Raw genomic sequence first — 22,095 nt, 5'->3', positions numbered from 1 at the left:
TATTATTTTCTCCTCGGATTTGCACGATTTGCGTGGGTCGGTCAGTGGCAGGTAGGGGGGGCTCGGGCCCCCCCTAGCCCCCCCGTGGCTACGCCACTGGAAACCACTACCCCTATTTTAGTACACTTTACCGGTGTTCCTCGTGTACGGCTTACTGTAGGTTTTGCTCTTCGCGCTGGCGAATATTTTCGAACGAAATATAGGAAGCAGACGACTGGTCATCCATGTGGCACGAAGTAGTTACAATGCGCGTGCGCGAAAAACAGCCGGTGGCCCACACGAGACTACCGGTGACGTCACGCATCGTACAGGAGGTGCGAGAGGCAACGTTCGGAAGTTTCGGTTTCGTTTTGAGCTTTCGAGCTCCTTTAGCGACTAAGGAGCCCCCACTGCCAAACCAATTTTATTTCTCATTTCGGAAGAATATATCGAGCTCATTTACACAGCTATTATAATAGTTTCGGATTGTCCCGGAATCTCCCTTTAAGATGCACCATCAGAAGTTCATTTAAATGATTTTTGTGTGCGCAAATATGTTATCTGTAAGAATGTCTGTAGGAATCAACATCCTCTGTGAGAATCCCTAAAAGAAAGCTCTAGTCTTGTAAGAAAGATTCTAGGATTTTTCAATCATTGGGATGGTGCAGCTGAAGTAGTCGTCCGTGCCAACTCTTTTTTGATCGTTCGTTATTCGCCTGCGGACTCCAAGTCCCTTCCTCCGTGAGATGATAGCATCGCACGTAGGCACAGGAACCACAACTAACAGACACCGGCCTAACGATAAACAGCCGACTGTACGACTACCCTTTGAGGGCTCAACAATAGAAAACCTTTTATTTTTTTCGATTTCCCCGTTTTTCTTTCCTTCCTTTGTTTCGATTCCGCCTTTTTTCTTTTTCCCTCCTTTTCCTTTTCGTTTTCCCCCTTTTTCCTTTTTTCCCTTTTTTTCGGAATAGCAAGTCGGCTCTTTGCCTGGCTAACCTTTCCTTTATTTTTTTTCTTAAAGGATTACAGAGGGCCATCCAAAAAAAATTCAGATTAAGACATCTGATGAAAGTGTGTGTCATTAGACCGAATAGCGCGAAAGGTTTTGATGTGTGCAATTTGTTTCCCAGAAAAAAAACTCACATCAACATAGCTCCGCGCCTTCACCCCTAACTCGCCACTCCAGCTATAACGAGGATGAGGAGGTATGATGGCACGTCACCGATGACGGCATAAGGAGACTCGTTGGAGACTGTGGCTGGTGGCCACTGTTCCTAGTGGTGGAAGAAGAAGAACAAGAGGAGACTCGTTCTGGTTTGCCGGTCGGTGGGGGTCAGCGCCTTGTCCCTTTGCCGCCGTAACCCTGTTTTGCCAGTTTTCCTGGAGAATTGGGGATAGAAGAAGGGGGCTGCCTATCTGCCGGGAGTTAGCGGCGGGGGAGGGTCACGTGAGCCTCTCCCCTTCCTCCGTAGTCTCGTCTCTTTCTCTCCGGCTTCCTCGTTCTGTACAGTCCACGTGCACACCGCACGCACCGACGGCACCCTGTATACGGAGTTCGCACTATGGAGGAAGAAGAGTGCAAGATTATGCGTTCCCGGCTACGTGACTTACATGAAGACGGTGATCCCTGGACCGGCTATGTCACCAATCCTAAGGCTCTTGGAGAACTCGATCGAGACCTTCTTAAAATCGCAGTGTCGTTTAAAATCAAATCGTCGCATTATTATAAAGATCGTGGAGAAGATGACAACCGTAAGTACTTATTTGCAACGCCCCGTCAAACGAAATCACCACGGAGGTTGTTCTGGATTGCCTGAGTAACTGCGAGAGATAGGGCATGTCATAGTGATGTAGTTATAGATGCTTTTAACCGTCCGGCTATATAGCTTATGCTACAAAATAAAGTATTCCGCACTACATAACGCATTGGTGAAGTTCCAGCCAGTGAACTTCGATTTTGATTTTGTTGTTATTTTGTCTTAACAGGCAAACTCATGTTTTCTTCACACCGTGGAGCAGTGCCGTTGGACTTTGATTCACCCTTTAGAGTCATTTCTCAAGTGGTTAAAGGATGCATGTATGGAAAGGACAAGCATAATAAACCCACTATAGTTTCCTCTCCTACTGCAGTTGTATAAATTAAGAAAATACTCAGTTCGAGAAGGGAAACTCAGCCAAGGAGCAACGTGCCATTTTTCAAATTCAATTATCCATATTGCAGCAGAAGAATCATTTGCAAATAACTCTAAACAACATTTCATAAGTCCCGACCATGCTTTTGTGAGATTCACTCCATGCACCTATAAAGCGCTATATTTCACTTATGATTTTTCTGTATGCCTGTTTTTATGTATAAAGGTCGCCTTGTGTTTAAAAATCATCAGAACATGTGAGAATTGCTTTATAGTTCAAGGATTGAAAGGAAATTTTCATTATAAATAGCCAATTTTTCTTTTTGTTTCTTTCTTGCATGTAGCCAGGTGAAGAGGAGACAGGTTGGACAGCAGAGACTTTCAAGAAGAAACGAATGAAGCTGCGAGGAACCAAGAAAAAGGGGTGCATAGCAACAATGCATATCAAGCACATCCAGCTGTTTTCAGAATTCAAGGTAGGCTTTTTCCATATATATTTGGATCTGCAGCATCTATATAGTGGCTTCATATATTTTTCACTTTTGCTTAGGTTAATGCTACTGCTGACATCTGCAAGACCAAGCTCAAAGCACTGAAGTCAGAAAAACTGAAGCTGGTTGCAGATCATCTGCTATCTGGGCACAGTGTTCGTACAGAAGACAGGTTCTACATCAGAATGTCAAAAATGTGCTGCCATACCGAACATGACTTTGGCAGTGCTGTAGTGTATGGGCAAACTGTTCATCCGTCTGTGTCAGAACGCATCAAGGAACTTGCCAAAGAAGGGATTACATCCGTGCGTGAAGTGAAAAAGTGCATCAAGTACTATGTACAAGATGTGTTGTTTTCTGGCGAGAAAACCCCTGATGATTCGTGTCGTGCATTTTTTCCGACGCAAAAGGATATTGTTAACCACATACAGGCTGCCCTCAGGGTGGACAAGGCCAGTGGTGTAGACCAGGAGACACTTGACAGGTTTCTTGCTGGGCTCCGTGAGGAGGAGAGCGATTCTAGGATATTGTTCAGACCATACGCAAAGTCTTCGGTGACACAGCAGCTCGACGACAATGATAATGCTGAAGAAGCTGTTGCCCAGGAGTATGAACAGAAGTTGTTGTTCTGCTACAAGTCAAAATTCATGCGAGAGATGACGGACAAATATGGGAACAGCGTGGCATGCCTTGACGTCACCTACAAAACGACAGACTACACCACCCCGTTGTTTTTCATTGTCCTGAAGTCACCGGTTGGATATGTGATTGGGGGTGTATTTATAACTCAGTTTGAAACCGTGAACTGCATTGCTGAAGCCTTGTCTATCTTCAGTGACTGGTGCCCAGCATTTCAACCGGAGTACTGGATGATCGATTGTTCGCAGACAGAATTATATGCGATAACAAGAAGCTACCCTGAGAGCAAGGTCGTGTTCTGTGATTTTCATCGCGAACAGGCGTGGGACAGGTGGCTCAGACGAAAAGAAAACAACGTTTCTGACAAAGAAACTGTTGTTGCATACTTACGAAAAATGGCTCACTCTGTGACGGTTGCAGAGTTTGAGGTTGCTTTATCATACCTGCAGCATTCAGAGTTTTGGGAAAATGTGCGGCTACAAACCTACATCACAAGTCATTGGCTACCATATAAGGAGCAGTGGGTAAAAATGTACAGAATGGGGTTCCATGAAATTTTGACAACGAACAATGGAACGGAATCTCAAAACAAGATACTTAAAGACAGATACCTCACATTAAAATGTGGGAAACGTAGCGGACTTGTAAGGGTGTTAACAAAGGAGTTCCTTCCAGACAGACAGAAAGCCTTTTTGAAGCCAATGTACAATGCTCGTCACAATATAGAAGGTATCACAAGGCAGTTCCAGACTACTTACATAATCGACCACCCAAAGTTGTGAAGCATATTCTTTCCCGATTTGATGGAGCATGTGCATACAAGATGGAAGACATATTTGCTCTGTCAGACGAGGGAACTTTCTCTGTGAGATCCGAGACCATGGAGGGCATGTCTCACGTTGTAAACTTCATGGTGCCTTCATGCACTTGCATGGATTTTTCAAACACAAAGCTTCCATGTAAGCACTTTTGTGCAATTTTTCGTTTGCTTGAGGAGTGGCCCTTCAATAAGCTTCCTGAAGAATATCGAAATGGGCCCCGCCTTACGCTAAATGAGAGGGGTGTATTGCACGCACCAGAATTGCCTCAAGATGTCAATAGCAGCTGCACCACCAATGAAAATGAAGAGCCCCACATGACAATGGAGGAACTACCACACAGGAGTAAGAGAGGCTTGACAGCATTGCGACATGATATACGAGAGTAGGCTGAAAAAGCAAAATCATTAGCTATATACTGCACTGACAAAGGCAAGCTTGAAGAAGCACGGGAGTTTATGCAGAGGGTTCAGCAACTGCTTGGTGAAGGGTCCCCCAGTATTGGTGGGCTTACACTGAGGGGGTCACCAACAAAGGGTTGTTCAGGCCAGTCGAAAAGATCCTACACCAATGCTGCAGGGGGTGCACCGTCTGGGTACCTACCTCTCAAACGGACAAAAGTGCGGTGCATGAGCGAAGACTGGAGAACCCTGCACAGGGTTGGACAACGTGTTGATGTCCTCAGAAGGACTCTGAATGTTGACCCCCTCAATACAAAGAAATAGAGGGGTGGCACAGCTTTGAAGTACGTAGTAAGCTAAGGCAGGTCGTAGCTTGTGGCCTTGTGGCTGTTTGCTGGCTGCTTGATGGTTTAGTGTACAATTATACATAAATGCTTATGTCATGTACATAAAAATGCTCATGTTTTGCAGTTTGACAATAAATTACTTACATATATATACTGTGTTTTGTGTATTGTGGGAGGCATCAAAATTCGCAAAAGTGGGGTTGATAGTCAGTTCTACCGTGCTCTCCTGTGCCGTTCGGCGAAAAGACGATGGACACCTTTGCATTTGGTGTAGAATTCTCATTTTACGGACTTTCTTTTTCTATGAGAATAACTGATTTCCAAAAGCTCCAGGTCTCAGCGCCAGCAAGACATAAGAATGAACAAGAAAGAAAAAAATACTTCGAGGCCCATAACATACGATATTATACACCGCTTTGGAGAACCACGAAGCTTGCGAGTTGTTTTAGCGGTTGCACTAGTTGCCCGCACACGTGCGCTCGATGCGAAAAACCGGGAGAGCCAGAGATGAAGAGACAGCGCGGACGACGAGAGAGAGAGAGACGAGACCACGGAGGAAGGGGAGAGATACAGATAAAATGGGGAGAGGCTCACGTGACCCTCCCCCGCCGCTAACTCCCGGCAGATAGGCAGCCCCTAGAAGGGGCGGCCGAAGCATTACCGAGCAAGGAGAAAGGCCAAGGTATATTTAAACAGGTAGCGTAACTCCCATAGGCCCCTGTGTCTTCAGAATGACGCCATGATAGAGACGGTCAGCGCCATCCATCCGTTGCGCGGACTACTACGATTGTAAATAAATGACGTCAGAGGCGACGTCACTAGTATGAATAATAAGTAGTGCATAATTAGCCATGCACGTTTATACTGGCCCACTTCGCTTGCCTTGTATTCCCTTTTTCGCGCCCAGTCAACAATACCAGACGAGAACACAGAAAAATAAAGCATATCAGATTTAATGAATCATATCAATTCCAAATACATACAGTTATCACAGATTTTAACAACTCCAAACAGAAAGGTGTCGTGATGACCACAAAGAAATTAGAAAGGCTCACATAAGGCCCATTTCTCACCTAGAGCTATACGTACATCTAGTGATTAGACGTTTGCATTTATTCAATGAGTGGCCGTTATAGGTCCATTGCAACAAAACACAACATCGTTGGTGCACAGTTGGTTCCTGCTAACACTCACACCATCATGGCTGCTCGTCCCATGACGAGATCTTTTTTTCGCGGGCCCAGCAACAGGAGATGCATTGTTGCATTCATCTGTTCACACCTGTTAATCTTGGTCTACAGCACGGAGATGTGAAGGTCGCTTCCTGTTTAACCCAAAGAGTGTACGAACTCCGTATTACAATGCACGGACACACGGTACGGATACAGAGACACACGGATAAACACCCCCCCAACTGTGTCATATGCGCAAAGGAGCAGGATACGGAAATGTACTGGAGTGGTAGATGATCTCGTATATGTGCACGAGCGGGGCAAGAGAAAGCTTTTTCTACATTGAAATTAAGAATAACCTATTAGTACACACACAAGCCAGGCCCATGTTGTAAAGTTTTTCTGTTTACAACCGTACTTCTACTGTCAACACCCAGGATCGCTCGCGCATCTTGCTGGTGGCCTTGCTGATGGGTCTGATTTGGTATTTTCGCTAGTTTTCGCTACCAGTTTAGATATACCTTGGAAAGGCTTTATCAGAACCCCGAACAGCCGAGTAGCAGACGACAGCGGAGTAGCAGACAACATTTCTCTAGGCCTATCAGCGAGCGTTCTCCTTATAGCGTCAGCGCGAGGTTCCAGGCAGATCGCAAGCTGGTACTGCTCTTCACCACCGTTGCGGACGGTCGCTTTTTGCGGCGTATTTTAAATTCAATTTCTGCGATAATTATGACTTTGTGGTGTAAATTACTTCGCATGGTGCATCTTACTGGCCTACTTAACAGTTTTATAGGAAGAAAACCGGGTGTTAAAAATGACTTCTGTGCTACTTTAATAAACATATACCCCCCCCCCCCTAAGAGACTGACAGTTAGTATGTCACTGGGAAGTTGCACATGGCTCACAAGAATTCACTACCCACTAGCATGACCACAGCAGTGACACAGCACACTGCGGAAAGAGGACTTCCATAACGTAAAAGCGCTAAAACCAGGACGAACACAGACACACACAACATCGAGCGCTCACTTTCAACAACTTTACTGACATGTCACATGGCAAGTGCTTATAATCATTGCAACAGGAACTCCCTTTCCCTTTCAGATATCGAAATACTTTCCGAGCTAACACACGTGTTGCCCGCTTTCTTGATCAGGCAAGCCTCCCAGATCTCTCGATCTCTCTGCTTTTTGTATCTCCCTCTGCCTTGGTTTTATCAAAAATGCCATCACAGCCGCACTCTCTTGTGTGTATATACAAGTTACCTTGTTTACTATTTTTACAATTTTTATGTTCTTTTAGGCGGGTGTTCAGACATCTCCCTGTTTTGATAAAACAGAGGTAAGAGGGAGATACAAAAAGCAGAGAGATCGAGAGATCTGGGAGGCTTGCCTGATCAAGAAAGCGGGCAACACGTGTGTTAGCTCGGAAAGTATTTCGATATCTGAAAGGGAAAGGGAATTCCTGTTGCAATGATTATAAGCACTTGCCATGTGACATGTCAGTAAAATTGTTGAAAGTGAGCGCTCGATGTTGTGTGTGTCTGTGTTCGTCCTGGTTTTAGCGCTTTTACGTTATGGAAGTCTATCACCAACAAGCCCAAAGGGATGTTTTAACGCGGAAAGAGGAGTATAGGGAGATTAGGAAAAAGGGTTATAGAATTCCAGAACACACGATGGTTTCCGCTTACTACACTCGAATGGCCCAGCAAAGACACTGGAAATTTGTCACAGAGGATTGATATAATGAGTCAGGCTCAATTTCAAAAATATTTGATTACTCAAAATGGTAATCGGATTACTGAAAAAAAATGCTTAAAAAGTAATTGATTACAAGTAACGCAATTACTTGTAACGCGTTACCTAGAAGGCTGGCTGTAACAATCTGCATAAGCGTTCAACGCATTGGTAAATAACTAAATCATCTGCGTAAAGCCGTACTAAACAATAAAAATTTAATGGGAGGTCGTTTATGTATATTAAAAAGAGAAGTGGTCCCAGCACAGACCCCTGCGGAACACCAGACAAAACTTCGGATGAACTAGATAAAGAGTTGCTCATTTAACGCGTTGCGTTCTAGACGTGAGAAAGGCCCATATCCACCGAACAGTAGAGGGGTGAAGATTAATAATAGATTAACATTAGATTATTATTATGTGAGCTGTACTCTGACACGCCAGACATAAACACGGCAAGTGCGTGTGTTTGCCCTCATTGACACGTTGGTCATAACTTGCAAGGGGATACCACGGGCCAGGGTACGCTTCCCCGACAGGGTGGTCTGTACGTGCCTAAAGCAACATATTGTAACTCACGTAAACCAATGCTCCGATTTCGTTTACTGTACATAGTGTGAAATAAAGGAGTCTGTTCTCGAAGCTCGAAGTGTGAAGACGTGTTGGCTCGACTCTGCGTCCCTCGGCCAGAGCGGGCCCTGGGCATAAGTGCCCTACGACGGTAACGAAGCTTCGTATTTCTTTTTATACGCACGAGTTACGCGTACGACGGTTGCGAAGCTTACAATTAATACTATATTAATAAAGACAATAATGCTAATCAAGACGCGATTGTGAGAGACGCGATCAAATGCGTTTTTAAAATCGCCGTATATAACATCAGCTTGCAATACATCCCGTGTCTCTCGGTTATTCGTTCCTTCACCATCACGCACCAGGTAGTCTGCGCCCTATCCCTTTTATTGCAATCCATGGTGCGGATATTCAAAAAGGTCCGTTACTTAGTTCGAAATGTTGCGACTCACAGGAGTACTCTGTCCTAAACCATGCTGATTTGCGAAAAATATGCTAAACTCGTCAAGGCGATCCATAATACCAGCATACAGAATGTGTTCAATAACGTTATATACACACAGGTCAGAGAAATAGGTCTGGAATAGAAAAAAAAAGTAGAGAGAAAAAAAAAAAGGAAACGTAGGTCACACTGGTGCGACAAGCTGTACCATGACGCTTAATGTGTGAAAGCACTGAATGATTTATTTCAGCAAGTATTTCCTTGAAAAACAGGCCTGTCGTGTACCCTTTCCGTGGGTTTTGTTGTTTTAGGAAGAGGCCTAATTATGCCGTGTTTCCAATCGAAAAGAACCTCTACAAAATCGAAAGACTGTTGATATCTTATGGCTAAGACCTTTGCCGACATTACTTTGGTCACTTTCGAAAGCTTTGTTGTAACACCATCACGACCAGGGGTGTATTTTTTTCAGGTGTAAAACTAAAATTGTAAAACTGTTTTTCTTTTTTTTGTTCAACTCAGGCAACCCGCGAGTTGGGTTACAGGCATGTATACGTAACGCGTTACAAGTAGTTGCGTTTCGGTTAATCAATGACTTTTTACACTTTTGAAGTCATCAATTACATTTTTGAAGCAGAAATTTTCCCAGTAATCCAATTAGAGTTTTGAAAAATCAGTTACAGAGTAATCAGTTACTTTCGAAGTAGTGTCTGACCAGACTTGTACACGTCACTAAAAAAAGTAATAAAGTAAGTAAGTAAAGTAAAAAGTAATTGATTACCGTTACCTTGTACGAAAAAGTAATTTTTTACCGTTACAAATTACTTGCCGGAAAAAGTAATGAAGTAACGCCTTGAAAAGTAACGCGTTACTTTGCCGATTACTTTCGATATCTGAGAAAACGATATAAAAAAAGATAGAAAAAAAGATATAGAAAAAAAGATATCCACACACACGAAAAAGGAAACTGAGCAAAAACGAAGCGAAACGAAGCAAAAACGAACTCAGCATTGAAGCAGAATTTATTTCATAAGAGCAGTGTTCAACTTTAGTAGCAGCTGCTTCTCGAAGTTCGTCCGTTAATTTTCCGCGTTTTCTTGTCAGAACGTCCGCAACCACACTGAACACTCTCTCCACCATCGCGCTTGAAGGAACTGCAGTGTTGTACCGTAGGAACACCTTCCGTATTATTCGGTGGTCTGCAAGGATGGACTAAGGGGCGGTCGCAGAACAAGAAAGGTATCGAGCAACCTCATCGCTTCCAAGTCATCCCCATATCATCGTCATCATGTATTTCTCTCTCTCTCATCGCTTCCACAATCCCCCGCGCTGGGTATGGAGAAACTGAAATAGTCTTCCTCCACGCAGCCTTTGTTTGATTGTTGGCAGCTGTCTCGGAGGTCTGGGTGCGCGTCCCCTGAGTCCCCATCTTTGTAGCACGGTCGACTCACTTCTTCTGCCAAGAGCTGAACGAGCTCCTGTCGCCTTGGTCCATCATCGACCCAACGTTCCTTGAAACGTGGAATGACGACTGACGCCAACAGCAACTCCCTGTCGCTGTACAAGTGGTCGAATCTGCACATACAAGAATAAAACGGCATGAAATCTAACCTCAGGAACAGTGAACAGCAACACCAATTAGAAGGGAGACCCACCTTGGGCGGATACCTTCCTGCATCGCGTGAGCAAGAGGAGCGCTGTATTTCAGCCCGGACATGATTAGGTGGCCCAAGCGTTTTTTCAGAACGCTTATGGTTGGCAACAGGTGCCCCAGAAATATGTAGCCTCTCTGAAAGATGCCGAGTGCGCTTGCCACAGGCTTCATCACCTATTCACAAAAGAACATAAAAATCAATCACTCTACAAAAGTAGGTACTAACGAGGTTTCACTAGCGCCTGTGGCCTACCTCGCAATACTCCTTCATGAATTGGAAGTCTCGTGGTCGCTGGAATGGTGGAACCTGTAGAGCTCTGCATAATCCATCAAGGTCATGGCCAGCGTTGTCCAGCTCCAGCAAGCAGCGTATCGCGTCAAAAAAGGAGTTCCATCGGGTTGTGACTGGCCGTATGAGCCACGACCTACTAGATTATAACGGCCATGTCAGGCGCACCACTTCTATGCGCCGCATTTTTGGAAGGTAGCGGTGGCGCTTCTGACCGTCCCAGTTATTGCTTCCTCAACTTCTACAATACTTTGTACTTCAGCTTACCTTAGTATTTCTGTACAAGCGGTGGGCGTTTCACAGATGTTTCATTCTGAGGTTGATTATCATCATCATTCTACGCGTTTTCATAGGAGCTATCGCTGTCGTCTGCTACGGTAGTCGTACACACGCTTCTGCGCGTTCAGAATTCAAATTTCCATCGTCCAATCGTGTTGTGCCGATCAGTAGCGCCCCTGGCGGATCGTGCGGACAGGCTCCTCATAGGGTTTTCTGATTGTGACATGGTCGTTATAATCTAGTAGGTCGTGGTATGAGCGCACGTCCGCAATACCGCTCAATAGTTTCAGCAGCTGTAGCTGTCTGCCCCTGTTTGTTCCACAGGGAACGGCACGTACGCATTACAGAACGGAGCGGTCTGGAGAATATCTCAGAGGCCTTAGACGCGTCCACCGTCGCTGTACGAGATTCAGTGTGTGCGCTGAGCACCGGTAGTGTGGTGGTAGACGTCCGCCTGCATCGCTCTGCCCAACTCTGTCCAAAAGCGCAGCCACGTCTACGGGATCCGTGGGAACGTCGTCCTCGTCCGCACGCATGTCCTGTCCCTGCTCTGCTAGTCCTAGCACTCGGCGCACGTGTACGTAAATTGTTTATACGTTGAGAAATTCAATTAACTATGAAGGAATTCTGAACAATTATAAACTGGATCAATAGGAATTAATTATCTGAAACGATGCGTTCATCACCTCCGTCCGTGTAACTGATAAGCCCCCCCCCCCCCCCAAGGCAGCGACCTACCTGAATGCCTTAACGAAATTGCTGCCATTGTCCGTGATGATCTTCGTAATTTTACCGTGCAGTTTGAAGTCGTCGAAAGTTTGACACGTAACATCGGCGATGCGGTCGTACGATATCTTCCCTGTCATGCGTCGGCACGTAAGGATTGCAGACTTTCTCGAAAGGCAGTCAGGCAAGAGCCAGGACACCGTCGCTGCCAAGTAAGCTCTGTAAATAAACGGGAGAGGAGACAGATGAAATGCTTCTCGGTCGAGTAAGTAATCCTAAGCTAATTCATCATAATAATGGGAAGGCTTTCTCACCGTCGGAACGACGTCCAGCAATCTGCTGTAACCGTGACGTAGGGGACGCTTTCCAGCGATGACACTAACTGTGCACGCATTGCTTCATATTTGGTATCGATCCGGTTGACCAGCATCCTTCGTGTAATCACAGTTTTGTTGGGCGCCAGGTTTGTTACTAAATTCACAAAACTTGGGGCTTCCACAACAGAGAAGGGTTGCATCAGAGCTGGGTTGCATGGTGTCAAACGCCTTATGCATAAGTGCGCGCCATCTATGTGCGGAGACGGAGACTACGTTTACGCGCCATATTTGAGTATAGCTGCCGGTGGTTTCGGTTTTCGCCACATCGCCTATCGCCAGCAACGCGGCATCCCGGGAGGTTGGCCGGCAACTCCCCATTACTGCTCGTGCCACTGTGCACCCAAAAGGGCAATATTGGCTCGAATACCGATAAGGCAAATCCTCAGTTCGCTATTATTGCCCCTAAAAATAATTAAAAAGGCACGTGACACGTTCATGGTCAGAACATGCTTAGATTGAGGTTGTTTGGCGTGTCACGGGACGGCAGTTTCTTTCAGAAGTAGAAGATGATTGGGAAAATGAGCTTTGTGCACTGTCTCTCTTAGTGGTGCATGTCCGTTTGGGACATTGTTGCTATAATTGCTTTTTAAAAGGAGCTATGCACCAAGCAGATAACCAAGTACGACACATCAGATTTCAGAGCAAAAGCAATGTGCTCCTTCTGATGTGCCGTTGCCTTTGCATCACACACACAAAAAAAAGGGCATGTGATGCGAGGAAACAGTCACAGTCAACAGTGTGTGAACAGTCAGCTCCACATGACTTCTATCTAAAAAAGTATGTATCCGTTCACCTTTTGTTGAAAGTACATCTGATATTTTACTGAAGGTACACAAAACGTGTCTAGTCACAGGTGCTCAAATGCTTTTTTATTCCGTTACTGAACAGGACCAGCAGCTAAGCAGAGAGTCATGTAGTAAGATCATCCATCGCCACTCCATGCTGCACAAACGCGCATATGGGTTGCACCGCCGTACTACGTACGTCGTGCTATCAGGCAGCCGAAAGAGAAGGCAAGCAGTGGCGCGCAAGGTCACGTGCGCTAAGATGGCGGCGCCCAGATAACTGCTGTAAACGGTCTATAGCAGTGTTTCTTAAAGTGTGGTCCGCGGACCCCTGGGGGTCCGCGAGAGTGTCCGTGGGGGTCCGCGACCGTCTCTCACATTTCAGTGAGGATTATCGTCCCCACAAACACGCGCTCGTACATGCTGCCTGATTTCCAAACACCCAGAACTTCCAAAATTGCTACAAGCATGCTTCAATGGCTAGCTTCTAATTTCTGATAGAAAAGTCCTGCAATGCACGTTTGTCCGCGTCATACACATACGAACAAGACGAAGAAACCAGTCCGGAATCGTTTCTGAATCTGTATCGAAAGCACGCAGCAGCTGACGAGGTTGCTGGTTATGCACTGGCTAGCATGGGAAATACGGTGCGTCATATCGTTTTGCTTCTAGTTCGAACTGACTGAGAGTGTTCTTGTGTTTAGCGCATTTTATATTTGGCAGCCTATGGACCTCTTGCAGCGATGGTGGCACCACTGATGATACCTCGCACTGAACGCGGCGTTGGAAGTCATCTTCGCTTCTGCAGACTTGTACAAAATACTCCGCAATATTTGAAATAAGATACTAAATACTCTACGTAAAAAGTATTTAAATAGAGTACAAAATATTCAACACTGAGAGTAATTTGAGTAAAGTACTAAATACTCTAAGAAGTATTTAAGATACTCTTTAAAGTACTTTAGTATTAGCAGTAAGTGAAAAGCGTATTCTGAACGTGCCCTAACAAATGAAAGGAATAAACTTCATCAGCCATGCTTAAGCATATCTTTCATTTGCAACGTCTTGGTGTCAAGTAATGTTTGGTGCACTTTGGTGAACCCATGTAAACTTTGTTGATATGTTCTGCCCCAAAACTACGTCATCCCTCATGTATGTCCGTTCGGGTCTTTCAACCTCTGGCGCGTGTTTATTGCTTCGGTGACCCATGGAAATAATTGCCGGGATTCTCTTGTACCTAATCCCCTGGTGATTCACCTCGCAATATGAGTATTAACGGTTTTCTGACGAAGCTGGCTACTGACAAGCAAGGCAAAGCTCGGGACCAGCCTATTGTACAAGAGGATAAATGACAGATTCGCGAATTCCCGAAAAAAGAAAGAAAGAAAGGGAGTTAAATTCCAGTGAGGTGAAAATCTCAGCACGATGGGAAGTGTGCTGGATATGGCTTGACGAGGAAGGAAAGTATTTCGAGTGCTGAGTAGCAAATACCGGAAAAAGTATTTTAAATACATTAAAAATACTTGTCACAAAAAGTATTGAGTAGAGTACCAAAATACCAGAAAAAGTGTTTAAAATACTGTATTTTGACTGCGTACTCAAGATACGTACAAGTTTGCACTTCTGGTTACTTGACCATGTTTATGCTTGCACAAATGTAATTTCGTTCCTTGTTATACCCTGTCGCGCATATTAAACGCGGTCTGCAATGCAGTGTACACAGCGCGTATCCCGGTATATTTATGTGTGTGTGTGTGGGGGGGGGGCGTGAATTGGTTCTCATCGCTTCCGGGGGTCCATCACCGCCAAAAGTTTGGGAAACGCTGGTCTATAGGGACCCGCTACGTAACTGCGTAACACACCGCATCAGAACACTCTGCTGTAAAGTTCGGACAAGTAGTTGAGTATTCATATGTACAAAAGCGACAGAGCCCCCAAAATTCAGCAGTTCGACGTGAGATTCAGTCACGAAGTTGCAGCTACGCCGAGCGTGCTTATCCGATGCTGTTTGCTCGTTGTAGAAGACAATAACGAAGTTGTCCGAAAGAAACGTTCGTATAATGTTAGCTTCATGAGCTCGGCTGTGCATTCTTCCTGCTCGACTGCTATGCTAAAAAGCTTGAATCGCAAGTTTCCCGACTTTCCAGCTGGTCCCGTTACAGGAAATCGCACATAGCGCGACCGCCCGAATACTCACACATGGCTCCGCCGCCAGCCGCCGCCACGAGATGGCAGCACTTATGAATAAGGTGTATTACAAAAGTGGCTACCATGTCATCAATGTTTGCCTGAGAAACGCCCGTGGTTGAAAAACTCAGTTTATGCTGCTTCATGGTGTCTCCGGCTGCCTCTTCTGCTGCTGGCCTTTTCTTCATGATGCGCTCAAATGCAGCGATTTGTGTCCTATGTTGCGCCTATAAGAGCGCAAAAAGACCACGTTCAGAAGCGGGACTCCTATATTTATGCATACTTGTTGTATCCCAGACAGACACGCACTCATGGCGAATATGAATATCGTAAAGACCACGGTGGAATGGCCACTGAGACTGAGAGTGAACATGCAACAAAAAAAAAAAAAAAAAATCTTAAGCAGCGACCATGTTAAACATACCTTGACGTGTTTCCTGAGGTTCGAGCTCGTTGCCTTTGAACATGACAGGAATTTTTCTTGAGGGAGGCACAGCAGGCATTTGAACGGTAACATCTCATTACTGCCGAAGTCTCATTACGGCCCAAATCTCATTACGGCCGAAAGTCTCATTACGGCCGAAAATCCTTTAATCCCCAAGTGTCTCGTTACGGCCAAAGTCTCAATACGGCCGAAGGTAGTCTCATTACGGCCGAAGATGTCTCATAACGGCCAAAAAGAAAAAAGAAGCATCCACCATATTAGCTGTGTATATACTGTGTTTTATGCTTTCCAAAATGTGTCCGAGGCGGTGTGCCCCCACGGCTTGTGTCACACACAATGGTTCATGCACACAATATTGCGACAGTGTTTCATGCATCCCTCGTGAAAAATGTTTTTATTGTCATATGTGTCACATGATATTTGTATGTGTTACGCCATTTTCTCTCAGTATTCAAGCAACATCCTACTCGTTGGTTCTGTGAGCGAACTGTGTGTGTGTTCTGAAAAGTACTCCACAAGGGAGCCCACTGGGAGCTCCAGGAGCCATATGACCTATGACCATGATCTTCTCCCCCACTAGCTGCCTTCTACAATTTACGTCCACCTGAAATTTAAAAAAAAGTACATAAGGCACAGAACAAAATGACATATGCTTTTGTTTGATGATGACCATGAGACATATGCTGTCAAGCAGACTTTTTTTTCCATATATTCAAAACATATTCAAGAATTATGGACAACAATGATAATTATGTCATAATGATGAGCTGCATAGCCAGGAAGGTATTTCAGGAGGTGTTTTATGAGGCTTGACATGGGGTGGAGGAGTCGCCCTCGTCAGTGCTTTACCCAGACCCCCTACACCCCCTAACTTTTTTGCCTGTGCACCCCCTACAGGGGGTGCCCTTGTGATTTCAGCTGCAGATACGTCTGTAATGATATGTTAAGCTGTAATGACGTAACTATAATGATGACCTCCCCCCACAATTTTTTCTAACACCCCTCTCGTGCTTGGGTTTCTGGATAAACCACTGCCCCTCGTTCATTTTCGTGGGGCACTACATTAGGGCTTATGCCACTGCACTGATGTCACAATGTTATAAGTGTGTGTCACTCTGGGCGTTCGGAATTCCTCTAAGCTACAATATGTAAATTCAGAATACCCGAAGGGTAAGCATCAGATGTTACTGCAGGCTTCATGCTGAAACGCGTGTACGCAAAACACTTCCGCCGTGGTGGGCGACGTCGTTAGTGTAATCATACACGCAAGACAATTGCGGGCACATGGAGTAGTGGCAGCAACCTGAAAACGATACATTTTCTTGTTATATATGAGTAATCAAAAATGTACATTCCCACATGTTTCGTTTTGTCGTTTGCAGGAAGCGCTGGTAAGGGAACAGCACTTGATTGGTCACATGCAAGCCACAATGCGAAAGGTGCCGATATTTCGATTACGCGATCCAAAATTAAAAGTCTCCAACCATGCACACTTCCCCATGCAACTACTTCCCCAGCATCGTGAGACACGACACCCATGACATGACACCATGTATTCACGTATAATGTAATGTGAAATAATATGCAGGAATGAAAAAGATGCCAACATACCTGTAGTCCAGTGTCCCATAAGCTTGACTCGATTTTCTGGCAGCTACCATGAAGAGCAAATGCACGATTCACAAGTTTCGTTTCGCCATTTTCATTGCTGTTAATTTCGCAAACGCCAAGCAATCCCACGTGACCTCCTTTGGATCAGTGAAAAGTGAAAATTACTCGCGTCATGAACATATATGTTCATCTCAGCACAAATCACGTTTTGCATGCTATAGAAGGGAGGGGGATAAATACTCTTCCTTTCGTGTTCTGATATCTTGTTGTTTTGCTACTCTCACTTTGGAGTTCGGATGGTGTCTAGCAACGTTGTGTACCTCGTTTCTTGTGTGAGCGAGTGGTTGCTGTTTACGACGTGTTCATATATCGATTTGTAGTGCTGTAATGTGCAAATTAGCGGACTTTATAGCGGCTCTCTATTTTCCGTCGTTGTCTTTCGAGCAGCGCCTGTTGTTCCGGTAAAAATCGAGTTGAATGAATCGCCACAGCCCCAACGTATATCGCGCAGTGTTGACCAAGTCCAGCAGGAATTCTGGTGAGTAATGCTTTCGTAGGTTGTCTGGATTAGTAGCGTGCTGTCCACACATAGTTGGATTCTCATACGAGTAATTTAAATGAATCAAAACAGCCGAAGTGCCTGTAATAGATGTAACTCGGTATCTGTTCGTAGGTTTGCGTTGTTTCTAGTTGGTTGCGCGTTTAGGAACAACAAATTTATTCGAAGACGATAAGATACCGACAATGCATCACCGTGCAGCAGCATTTACTCGTATCATTGTGAGCCATATTTAATTTGTTAAAATTTGTCGTCGTATTTCTTCAAAAATAAAAGCGCAAGTCGGCGTACTTGAATTGATCTCCTTGAACTGCTTACGTCGAACGTCTGCAAATGTTGTACTTATGTGCCTTCGCGCACCATACTAGGCACAAAAGCATATCTGATTAGAATAAATACTTCAAGAGGAAGTCATTCAAATACATTGTTATTTATAGCTGGTTTTCCATTCCAGGCATGGTATGTGGCTGCACGGAGGATTCCGAAAAAGAAAAACAACAACATGGCTGATAGGATGTTGCTGCCCAGGGAGTCCTGGCCGAAGAGGTGAGCTGTTAAGATCATCATAAGGTTCTGTTGTGAAGTGAGAAATTTTGTAGTAGTGCACAAATGTTAATTAGTGCACTACCTTTATAAAAAAGAAACCAGAAATGGAAAGTTATGCAGGCATCATTTCATGAATTGTAATGTATCACTATTTGATATTCACATGTTTCCATTAAAGGAATGAACTACTGAACCTATATTCATATCATGGTCATGCTCTGTGTTTACCTGGAAGTCACATTTTTAAGGCTTGTCATTCTTTTGTCTAGATGAAGATTTATGTTAACCTTGTATGAAATAACAGACACGTATCAACACATGTGCAGCTTGTGCACATTAAAACCAGCCATGTAGAGACAAATGCTTGTGCTTTTTTTTTTAATATTCTAGTCTATTCCTGGTTGCTCTTCGCTTCTTGCAGGTTTACTCATTCCAGAAGCAAGAATTGTACAATTGTAAGGCGAATGGAAATAAACTGACATCGACTGAGATAGGTGTTCCGTCTTGGCCAGTGACTGTAGGATGGCTCCAAAAGCGTCACAACAAAGCCAATATTCATCTAGCTCTCTACAAGTAGCTAACTCCACATAGTAACCTGCTTCACAGCAACTTCAACACTACCTTGTGGGAGTACACATTACACAATATGTTGCATTGTGCTGTGGTATGATAACATACCGTTTGTCTCGCAATATGTGTATATAAATATGATAAGGGCCCTAAGGGCACAGTGCATGCCTTATACCCTGCTGAATATATATCCATACCTGGCTGTGACATTGCATATCAATGCAGGTTACAATACACATTTTCACATTTGGCCGTTATGAGACATCTTCGGCCGTAATGAGACTGCCTTCGGCCGTATTGAGACTTTGGCCGTAATGAGACACTTGGGGATTAAAGGATTATCGGCCGTATTGAGACATCGGCCGTAATGAGACTTCGGCCGTAATGAGATACAATCATTTGAACAAGACGTTGTTTCTATCCTTTCGCTCCAGCGCTCTGAACATGCCGGATAGCTGAGGCCACGGCGACAAGTCATTGCAGATCGTCGACATCGTTGTGATATCAACAGTATTCCGCACAAGGCTCATGGTCACAAGAGTGGCATTAGGTTATCGGGGTCGAGAGTTCTGTGAAAAATGTGTCGAGAGGTTGAGAGTTTTGAGAGTTCTGTGAAAAGAGTCCCAACTGAAACTCCCACAAATGGCTCATCAGGTTCACGGTACAACCTACAGTCCAACTTACTGCATACAGGCCGGGTTACGGATAGATAGTACACATGAATGGGGAGAGGACAGTGGACTCAAAAATACACTACACGCGCGGAACACTGTGGCAATTGACCTGGGGGACCTCGGGTAAGTAATTGTTGCGGGAAAAGTCCTAGTGATAAGACAGCTGCCTTGCACCGAACTTGCAGAGGGCAGTTGGTTTTGTCTTCTCGCGGCGGTGAATCATCCCATATATGTGTGTGTGCGTCGTCCCGAACAATGTGGATTCTTTAGTTTCCAAGTAATCGATTACTTGGTAATTGATTACTGAAAATTGTAATTGAATTACTCAAAAAACTACTGGGCCCCAAAAGTAATCGATTACGTTACAAATTACTCAAAAAAGTAATTGATTACTAGTAACGCAATTACCCGTTACGTACAAGTCTGTGTCTGACTAACATAATACCAATGCTCTGTGACAAATTTCCTGGGTCTTCATTCGTCTATTCTAGTGTAGTAGACGGAAGCCATCGCGTAATCGCGTTCTGGAATTTTATGCTGGCCCCTCTTCCTAATCTCCCAACTCCTCCTTCCCCGCAGTCTCCAGTGTCCTGTGTCCGGGTACAGCAGGTCAGGCTCCAGAATTCTAGTGAGTCATGTGCAACTTCCCAGTGGCATACTAATTGTCACTTCTATTGCTGAGGCCTCAAAGGAGGGGGGCGGGTCAATGCCCTGACAGGGAATAAATGCCCCCGGGAATAAATATACTGCAAAAGTGTTTTTCTTTTTTTTTTTTTTTTTTTTGCGCAGAACGATTTTCCCGTTTTTCGCGAGCGCCAAACATTCGCGAATTTAAGTACCTGCGAAGCAGATGCACTGACGTCACCGAGAAACAACAGCTTGCGTTTTTCAATTCAATTCATTTTTCGCGAATATAAGTTCCCGCGTCAACAATGGCCTCCGCCAAAACGCGAAAATTTGTTCCACGCGAAATCAGCAACTTTTACAGCACCAGCAGTAGTACAGTCGGCTGCTTACTGTATAAGTGGAGTAATTTCGCCGTCCTAATATTTCGCGAATTCGCGCGGGAGCGCGTTTCGTGAATATTTCGCGGGACCTTAACTTCGCGAATTCGCGTGGAAGCGGACAGAAGCGGAAATTGCGGCATCGGGGAGATCGGGAGATCATGTGACACTGCCGACAGTGAATAACGGGACTTCGCCGGCGTGTACCAGCTTATAGAGGCCTATCGTGAACTCAAATCCCGTAACAATGTCATACGTGCTGCTGGTTTTGTGAAAACAGGTGTCTGCAATGCCAAGTGATACACTGCGAGTAAACTGCACCAGCTCCGGTGGCGCGTGCGCTTGGAGACTGGGAGGTCCGCGGTTCGAATCCGCGGGGCGGCTGTGCTGTCTGGGGTTTTTCCTGGGTTTCCCTCAGATGTGTAATAGGCGTATGCCGGCATAGTTCCCCTGAAGTCGGCCCATGGACGCAGCTATCCTCCCCCCGAGCGGATTCCGCTCGGTCTTCCACTTCACCCTTTCCTCTCCTCCTCTCCACCACCTTTCCCTTCCCGAGAAACATGCCGCCTAATCAGGCAGGCAGACCTCTCGGGTTCCTCCCAACGACACTCCTCCTCCTCCTCCTGGAGTAAACTGCTGATGTTGAACACAAGCAGCGCAACATCTTGACCTATATATTGGTCCAATATTGGCTATAGATACCCAATATTGGGTCGGTTGTGCCAATATTGAACCAATATTGGCCTAAGGTGTTGTGCTACTTGGGGAAGTGGCGTTTCAGTCTGAAATGTTTGACAGGAATAAAGATGGTTGAGTAAGTCGATTCGTCGTTGTGGAGCTCATGTCGTCGCGAGTTCCAATGCCCATACATTTTCATCCCCCCCCCCCCACTTATATTTCGCGGAACCTTACTTTCGCGAAAGAAAAGTTCGATTGCGAAGTTCGCGAAAATTATGTCCTCGCGAAAATTTCTACTTTTACAGTGTTTAGGCTGGTCTCCGTCAGTTGCGATACTTGTGATTACGTGCGATGCTGTCACCTCATGGAGGAAGGCACTTGTGGAGTCGGCAAATCATCAAAAGAGATTGACACAGAGGACTACTTCAGCTTCAACGTGCCTGTGGTCCAAGACATCGGGAATGCTGTTGTCTGGCGGTACTCATAGGCGATAAACCATATCTTGTCATATCTTGTCTAGTCGGCCTGCGCCTGACTGGGGTTTCCTCCCTTTCTTATTTTTTCTTTCAATCAACATATCCCCCCCCCCCCCCCCCCGTCCTAGCATCGCTTCCTTGTCATTTGTCACCAAGTGCTCGATCTTACGACAAGTGCTTCTGAGGTGCAACACAGCACTTCTTGTATCTTGTATATTGTACTTGGAAGTTTCAAGTGCTGCTGTAGAGAGGGGTTTTCAGCGTAACCGCAGATATCTAATACGAAAGTACCGCAAAATAACAAATATTGAGCAGTGACTGGTTTTAGTGTGTAAGTATAGCAACGTTATATGTGGCTGATTTGTTGAGACATGCAAAATATTATTGCTTACTTCACGCGCGAGTCTTTCGCGCTATTTCAGCTTTTGTAATCACTTGGGAGTTGGGATTCGCGCGAGAGCGCGTTTCGAGAATATTTCGCGCTCCCGCGCGATTCATTCGCG

At 45.1% G+C, this 22,095-nt stretch overlaps 1 protein-coding gene, 1 long non-coding RNA gene and 1 pseudogene across 2 annotated transcripts in view; 2 read left to right on the top strand and 1 right to left on the bottom strand.

Moving 5' to 3' along the window:
• Window positions 1-22,095, top strand: part of LOC135378833 (uncharacterized) — a 78,219-nt gene that overhangs the window by 36,412 nt on the left and 19,712 nt on the right. The gene's annotated exons all lie outside the window — the stretch shown is intronic.
• Window positions 10,827-12,205, bottom strand: LOC135378834 (uncharacterized; annotated as a pseudogene).
• On the top strand, window positions 17,415-18,677 carry LOC135373410 (uncharacterized). The gene is made up of 3 exons (XR_010416445.1): window positions 17,415-17,623; window positions 18,099-18,190; window positions 18,612-18,677. It is a non-coding gene; the product is annotated as an uncharacterized LOC135373410 (long non-coding RNA).

The sequence above is a fragment of the Ornithodoros turicata genome, chromosome 1 (genome assembly GCF_037126465.1).
Source record: "Ornithodoros turicata isolate Travis chromosome 1, ASM3712646v1, whole genome shotgun sequence".
Taxonomy (NCBI): Eukaryota; Metazoa; Arthropoda; class Arachnida; order Ixodida; family Argasidae; genus Ornithodoros; species Ornithodoros turicata.
The sequence above is the reverse complement of the archived record's forward strand: the minus strand, read 5'-3'. Positions and strand labels throughout refer to the sequence as shown.